This window comes from Corvus brachyrhynchos, unplaced genomic scaffold (genome assembly GCF_000691975.1).
Source record: "Corvus brachyrhynchos isolate BGI_N302 unplaced genomic scaffold, ASM69197v1 scaffold94, whole genome shotgun sequence".
In the NCBI taxonomy this organism is placed as follows: Eukaryota; Metazoa; Chordata; class Aves; order Passeriformes; family Corvidae; genus Corvus; species Corvus brachyrhynchos.
In genome coordinates, this window is record NW_008238330.1 from 2213899 (window position 1) to 2222231 (window position 8333).

The 8333-nt window shown below is 41.3% G+C and overlaps 1 protein-coding gene across 2 annotated transcripts in view; it reads right to left on the bottom strand.

Annotated features, from left to right (window-relative positions):
• LOC103615755 (cytochrome c oxidase assembly factor 1 homolog) overlaps nucleotides 1-8333 on the bottom strand; it is a 52988-nt gene that overhangs the window by 41866 nt on the left and 2789 nt on the right. Inside the window, exon 2 of one of the 2 annotated variants that reach the window (XM_017734649.1) lies at nucleotides 111-203. The exons of the other annotated variant lie outside the window; for it this stretch is intronic. The gene's annotated coding sequence lies outside the window, so the exon portion shown is untranslated. The remainder of the gene's footprint in view (nucleotides 1-110; nucleotides 204-8333) is intronic. 2 annotated transcript variants of the gene reach the window in all.

Genomic DNA, 8333 nt, shown 5'->3' on the forward strand with positions numbered 1-8333 from the left:
AAGAATCAGCCCCTAAGATGTTAACCAGCTTTTGTTTAACAGCATTTTTAAAGCTCAAACCAACTGTAAATCAGATAAGGCAGATTCTCACTTTGGGCCATTAGGTTTACCTCATTTCCATCCTCCTGTCTTTTTATGCTCTTGTTGATTCCAGGCAAGTTTCTTCCTGGTCTCTTACACTTGTTTTGGGCCACCTCACACCGCTGGAGCCATGCAAGAAATTGTAATAACAATATTAACTGCTCAGCTTTGACAGGACATAGCTTATTTTTACTGGATTACTTTTCTGGCACAGCATTTAAAGCACCAAATGATTTGACACCTGTAATTTTATACTTGGAATAACACAGGGTATTCATACTTCTTTTGTAATGTAAGATAAAAGCAAACACTACATATGTTCTCATTCCAGTGCTGCTGTCTGACAGCTATTTGCCCAAGGAGAAAAAAGTACTGTTACATTACAGAATATGTGGAAAAGTAAAAGCTATGGAAAAGAAATCATTAAATAGCTAACTTATTCCCCTGCTAGCACTAGACTGTTCCCTGCAGCATGTTTCAGAGTGTTTTGTCCAGTCTGGTTTTACAAGTTTCACATTACTTTCATTTATATATTTAATACAGCACTGAGTCCAATGTGGTTTGGTGCTGCTTATTTTCCTTGTCTTTCAACTAGAAGACTCAGTGATACACCAGCTGTTCATATAGAGTCAGCTCCAAAACTACTGAAAAAATATCTGGACTCTTTCCACTGACTTCAACAGGCTTTTGGACCAGGCTCAGGAAAAGATGACGAATACATTTCATGTAAGACTAAGCAGGTTACAGTCAGCAAAGTATAAAGAGGATTAGCTGTGTAAGATCCAAAGGCACATTACCCTGCATGCTGAAATGCCTGCCTAACACACTTTCACTTTCACGGAGAGAAAGGGCCAGATTAATTTCTGGTGCTCTGCCACTAAGTCAATGCTACCATGCAAGGAATGAGTGCGATCTGGAATCCACCCAGTTAACCTCATTACAACTGGGATTTTCCTAAACTAGAGGTGAGATAATTTATTTTCTAAAATTGCAAAACCAATAAGCAAATCATAGAATGGTTTGCGTAGGAAGGGACCTTAAAGCTTGTCTAGTTCCAATCCCCCCCCACCATGGGCTTTTTGCTTTTCAGATAAGTTTAGGTCTTTAGACTAGAGACCCTATGGAATAAGTATCTGGAAAAACACAATGGGTTTTGTCTCTTTCCTCTGTCAGGGAAGGATGAACTCTCTTTTACTTCAGAACCTGAAATGGGTCATATTTGGTTTAAGACATACATATCTAGACCTTCGCTTTTTGTCACCAAAACAGATGGGCAACCCCAAACCAATTTGTGCATATTTTATGGAGCACTGATACTACAACATCCCCCCACTGTGTATGCTTTGAGTGCATGACTTCTGAAAGCTAGAATGCCTTTTATCGGGGATTATTCTACCAGTGGGGGATTCATTCTGAACAATACCATCAAATGAAGATGGTGGTGTGCAGTTATTCTCCCCACCCTTTCAAAGTTCACAGTAAAACGTGTCAGTGTTAGGGATGTTCTCAGCTGCTGAGAATGCTTTAATCAACCAGACTATTTTTTCTGTTCCTTCTGTTCCCTAGGGACAGGGAACTTCATAGCACTGCTTTGTTGTACGATGTGTACAGTTATAACCTACGCTAAAAGTATGCCATTAATGAATGAACACTGAGTGTGTGTGTGTCAAGCAGATGAGAATGTTCTTTTGATCTTCTGAGCTCCACCACTGTGGCAGACGGGTGTCTAAACTGCTTTATTAATGCACTGAAGTCTTCCCTCATTTCTCAAATAATACTGAAGAAAAATCAGAATTTCATCACGGTGTGATTTTCTGCTCTTCCAGTTCAAATCTAGCTGGAAGTTAGGGAGTAGGGGAAAAAAAAGATTATTTCTTTATTTATTTCCTAATTTTCCAGGGGGGTGGGAGGAATATTTCATGTGCTTGACACTCTCTGAGGCAGCCAACAGAAGCTTCTCAAATTTCTGTTTAATTTCAAAGCAGTTTCCACACAACATGGGAGGTGTATTTAGCTTTAGGTACAATTTTGAAACTAATTCACTAGAGGAAGACAATGGATTCAAAGGTTTTTTTGAGGATAACATAGAATCAGAATAAGCATGTTTAAAAATCATAGAGGTTTATGAACATGATTACAGCAATGGTTTTAGCCTCCAGCATATGAATAACAGTGAAAAACAACCCAACTGGTGTGAGGCCACAGAAACATATGGGAGAAAGTTTAAAGGCAAATGCCTGTAGGTAAACAATGTAAAAAATCCTTGATAATCCTTCCAAATATATGATTCTTATGTGGTGGTGTGATGAAAAACTGTGAATCCACTCAAATTTTCCCAGATTGAATGACATCTCCAGGGAGAAGAGAAAAAGAGGCAATGTAGGACCTCTGCTCTGTAAAAGAAGCAAATCAAATTACCACTTCACAGGCAGCTAAGCTGATCTAACTAGTCACTTGCAAAAGTGAGAGGTCAGGTCTCTCAGTCTCTTTGCCATCCTCCCAGCTGCACATGCAACAGCTCCGTACTCCCCTGATCACAGAATCACAGAAAATGTTTGGGTTGGAAGGGACTTCAAAGATCATCCAGTTCCAAACCCCCTGCAATGGCCAGGGATGCTACCCACTAGATCAGGATTCTCAAGCCCCATCCAATCTGGGCTTGAATATTTTCAGGGATGGGGCATCCCTCTGGACAACCTGTTCCAATGCCTCAACATCCTCACAGTAAAGAATTTCTTCCTAATATCTGATGTAAACCTACTCTCAGTTTAAAACTATTCCTCTTTGTCGTATCATCACAGGCTCTTGTAAAAAGTCCCTGTCCAGCTTTTTAAAGTCCCCTTTAGGTACAGGAAGGCTGCTCCAGGGTCTCCCTCGAGTCTTCTCTTCTCTAGGCAGAACACCCCCAGCTCTCTCAGCCTGTCTTCACAGGAGAGGTGCTCCAGCCCTCTGAGCATCTTTGTAGCCCTCCTCTGGATCTGTTCTAACAGGTCCGTGTCCTTCTTATGCTGGACAAAGCACTCTACAAACAGTCTCATGAGAGTAGAGCAGAGGGGCAGAATTCCCTCCCTGGCCCTGCTGGCCACGCTGCTTTGGATGCAGCCCAGGACACAACTGGATTTCTGGGCTGCAAGTACACATTGCCAAGCTTGCCAAGTACAATTGTCAAGCTTCTCGTCAACCAACACCCCCAACTCCTCCCCAAGGCTGCTCTCGATCCATTTTCTGCCCAGCCTGCTTGTGCTTGGGATTGCCCCAACCCATCTGCAGCACCTTGCACTTGGCCTTGTTGGACTTCATGAGTTTCACACAGGCTTACCTCTCAAGCCTGCCAAGTGTCATCACTTCCTTCCACACCTCACAGCTTGGTAAATCCTCTAAGTCACATCTGTCATGTAGTCAGCTATTTACCTCACTATGCCAGAGAAAGCTGCCAATCTTTCTGCTGTTTTTCTTCCAGGCTAATAGGTCAAAGCAGCTAATGAAGAGATCCAACACGTCAGAGCCAGCATGGTAAGCAGCAGAATTACCAAGACCAAGGACTCCTGGAGATGGAAAAAGGACTGGGGACTGCCACCTCTCTTCTGTGCAAACTGAAATTGTCTGAGGGTGTCTCATGGAAGAACTGTCTTAACTGCAAGAACTTATTATTAGAAGGGAAGGGGGAATTGAAAGAAGTGGAACAAGTAAGGGTCCTGTTCTTTGGAGGAGTGTGTATATCAGGGTACAAACTAGAGCAGTAGAAATCCCATAGGTCTGCAGAGGATTTCATGGGTAGAAAAAGCTGTGTACATATGCAGCAGCTGCAACACACAGGAGCAGGGGATGTATAATCTATATGCAAATAACTGTGTAGTTCCCCCATGAAAGCATGGGGCTGACTGCACAGCCTTAGTAGCTGCATGATATGTCTACATCAAGTCTGCTGTTTCTGATGTGTTGCACTTCATATGCATGGCTGGTCAGCACAGCACACACACAGAGCTGCTTCTGTGAGGGGCTTCATGTCCTGTAACTGCTGTGTGTGCTCACAGTGCTGACACCCAGAGTTTCCAGGCATGCAGCAACCAGTTCAGAAGTGTCTGCTCTCTACAGCTATCACATATCTGGAAAGCCCAGACAAATTTATGAAGCCCTCAAAATCTGCCTAATGTGATTTCCAGGTGCAAAGAGTAAATGTGTCTGGGAAAAGGAAGCCTGCAGCATCTAGGAAGTCCTTTGCTACCTGCACAAAAGCAAACATAGGACACCAAAAGTTTAGGAACACCTGCTCTGATGAAGTGAAGGCAGGGCTGGAGCTTAAGTCTCACATTCTTCACCTGTCTTCTCTACTGACTTGATTTACCACAATTACATTTGACAATGAATTTGAGAGGATGTGCTTTCACATAATGGAAACACGAGAGGAGTCTTGCAGTTCAGCTTCACAAATGTTCCTGTTACTGAGATCATTACAAAAGCTGCATAAGGAACTTATTTCAGGTCTAGACACCCAGGAAGAAAATAACTGTAAACGAGTAAGAGGCTATGCACTAAGATGAGAATCCACCCTTCTCTCTCCTTTAAATGGCATTGGCTTATAAAATTAATTACTTACATACCTCACAGAGACGCAATACTTAATTAATATTTGTTAAGTGCTTTGAAATTCTGATGGACGACATCATACTATTGTGCATCATGATTAATACAGTGTAAAAGTGATGCCATTGGTGTTGCTCAAGCAGAATGCTGAAAGGATATCTGTTGAGTTTCTCATTGAAAAAGGGGAATGGAGATAGAAAAGGTTTAGAAAACCAATTTAGAACTCAGCCTAAAGAAAAAGGGAGAACCGGAGAGGAGAGGAGCTAAGACATTTTTCAGAGGTATTTACTGTGCAGTGTGCATTAATTCCTGCAAAGTTAAAGTGTAAGTGCCTACAGCAAAATCCTGGCTCAAATCAAGTATAGAAAATGTTTCACTGACTTCAGTGAGGTGAAGATTGTTAGTTTTTGTCATAATTTCCAGCAGATGCATCCCATACGCAGGTTTGCAACTTTGCACGGCTCCTTGTTTATAGTTTAGATTCAGGAAATAACCTCATCAAGCTCAGGCACGCTCACCATATAAAGGCAACTGCTCCACTTCTAATCTTTCTACTACATCCCACACTTGGAGTAAACCTTTCCATTCTGTTAATGAACTTGGACCTGAGCTACCTATTTAAGTTGGTGGCAAAACTCCAATTAAATGGAAGCTGTGTGGAAATCACTGTAGATTTTGTAATAAACATGGGAAGCAAACATCCTGTGTTTAACAGTGTACACTCCTGGAGTTCAACTCATTACTCAGAATTCTGTGGAATTCTGACTAGAGAAACAAATCAAAACAAACTAACCAACCAAACCCCCAAACTCCCAAAGTAACAGAAATTCAGGCAACTTATATTTTTAAGCATTAGTCTTTCATACCTAGTAAGATTAAGATTCAGAGAAACATGTTCCTCACCACTTCTGGATAAGGCAGAGTTAATTCAACTGAAAGCTTTGCACCTGTGAGGCTCAAAGAAGAAAGGTTAAAAAAAATAGCAAGGGAGAGGCACCAAAATTTGAGAGAAGGTACCTGTGAGCTTCTAGTATTAAGAAGAGTCACTTTAAAGCAGGCGCCTACAGCTACTTTAGGTAGTGAAAATGTTCTAGGTTTCAAATTTTGATACATTTTTGTTTTTGATAAGGATTGAAGACTGTTATGTGGTGTGTACGGGGCTCTTGGTAAGCTATTAATTACCCTTTTCCAAGTGGTCTGTGATGGCTTCCATCCTCTTAATGTACTCCTACTCAGCACAGGAAAACTTAGAAGCACTATTTATTCTAAAGCATTTGTTAAGGTGGGCTCTCTAACCATGCTACGTGTAGAAATGTTGTACTACAGCAAACCAGCACTTGTAGAGCAGTTTTGTGTCTATGTAACTGGTAGACCAAATGTAATGATCAAGTTGCACATAGCAGCTCTCCCTTTCACTTGTGCTAGCATGCTGTATGTTTTTAACTGTAGTGCAGGCTCTGAAGCACGTAGGCTCGTAGTTTTCTCTCTCAGTGCTTGTACAGCTGTGCCCACAAATGTATGTGTCCAGTAGAATCCAAGGAAATGTTCCTGGATGCCAGGATTAAGCTCTAATAACTCACATGCAGCTCACATTGTAGTTCTAAGTGTTGACAGTTGCTTTCCAGTCCTACTGGAATAAGCAACATCATTCTTCCATCTAAACTCAGTAGTCAAAATCTGTTGGTGTATGACCTACACCATGTTGCTGCTCTTGGGATCCTAAGGAGAGATGGTATTAAGGTGCCAAGGCAAAAATTCAAGCCTAAAGATTTTATTGACTAGAAGTTAAATGTGTGATACTTAAGTCACGCAAAAACAGTGCTGTGTCACTCGTGTAAACAGGTAGGCTGTGTCTCTTTCCTCAGAATGTTCATTAATAAGATACTTACTGGACAACCAGTACCACCAAATATGGCAAATGCTTCTCCAAAGTCTGTCTTTATTATGGCTGGAGACAATGGTGAGCAGGCAGTACAGAGGAAAAATCATTCTGTCAGCTTCTTGGCATGGGTACTTACAGGGAAGGCCACTGAAGAGATGCTAACTACGTATTCTGAAGAGGTTTCAATTTCGTGGAGGGGCCAGAAAAAAATTATACCAGAGATCAGAGTAAGCAAGGCTATACGTAAGACTAAGCATTGTCTGCATTTTGCTGACAAGACATGAAGGATTTTCAAGATAATACTGTTCTTCATTTTTAGACATCAGGAAAAAACCCTATCCTGCTAAATAAGGTATTTCATGACTTGTTTGCCTCTCTGTGTGTCCATCTACATTATCCTTGACTTTTTACCTGGCTTTTTCCTACTGGTTTATGCTTTTTTCCCAAGCAGGCTGAACAGCAGCCCAGCAGCAATCTCTAAAAAACCTGCACCTGTATGGAAAGTACCTGAATTTCCTCTAAACCTATCAAATGAATCCTAATCACTCATCTCACATGCTTTCCAGAGCAGGTTCTTGCAGTTCTCTAACCTTTTAACTTATGTTTTTGTGCCTGGTTTTAATGTTAAAACTTCTTTTGTGGTTCTCTTATGCCATGAACAGGGCAAATATATTTATTTTTATCTCTGGCAAGACTTGCATTCCTTCTACTTACTTATAACCTGCCAAACTGAACTATCATTTGGCAGTTTAGTCACTCTGTATCCACAAATGCCTGTGTACTCGGAGTACCTTTTTATTTTCTCCTACCTGCCAGGTACCCTACACACATTTCCAAGCCTCAGGTGATGGATCTCTCATGTTCATTAAAATGAATGTTGTTCAGATGACCGTGTCTTTTCGAATAGTCCAGATCTTGGTGTATCATTCTGTGTTTACACCTTCAATTTGTGGTGCTCACCAATACCACACAACCAGTTGCAGGGACTGTTGTAGAGTGCTAAAAGACTGAAAAGGAGTGGTATGAGGTCTTTGGGACTGCATTAGACTTCTGCTGGATCAAAGTTCCCTATAGATATTCATTCCCATTTCTTATGGGTCTTCCTTCTCGGGGAGTTCAATATGTCAATTTTAACTATTTTAATGCTAGACTGGATTCTTAGAATTACTGCTGGCTATGTCTATATCAGGAATAAGCATGAGTCTGCGAATGAAAATACCTGATGCTGAGGGTTGTGTTCCTACTATGGGTTCTGTGCATGTGGTTTGTTTAGGTTGGCTCTTGCCTGCCCTCACAGACTTTCCCACCTATGAGTTGTGGAGAGTGTTGAGCATTCACTGGTGGTGCAGCCTCTGGTGATCCAGCTGAAAACTTCATGTTCAAGTCAAAGTGCAGTACATGGAGATAATCTGCTTCAAGCCCACGCTCTTGCCGCTCACTTATTTAACATCATCAAAGTGAGAATCTGCACTAGTGCTGGTGCACAGATCACCACCTGTCAGACAGTCTGGGAGATTACTGTTGCCATTAATGAACTTAATCCACATCTGGAGAAGGCACACAGGGATGTGGAAGATTTCTATCTCTTTGTTAGTTAATGGGAGAAGCTTACAAAGTCAATCTTCAAAGCACAGATAGGAAAAAAGAAAACATTCCCTGTTCACTGCCTCCAGTTTGCATCTATAAGAGGTCTAATAACATGATGGCAGAATACATTTTGATGTAATGGATAATTGAGTTTACTATGTTTAGTGTAGTGATCAAATTAATAGCAGGATTGACTTTG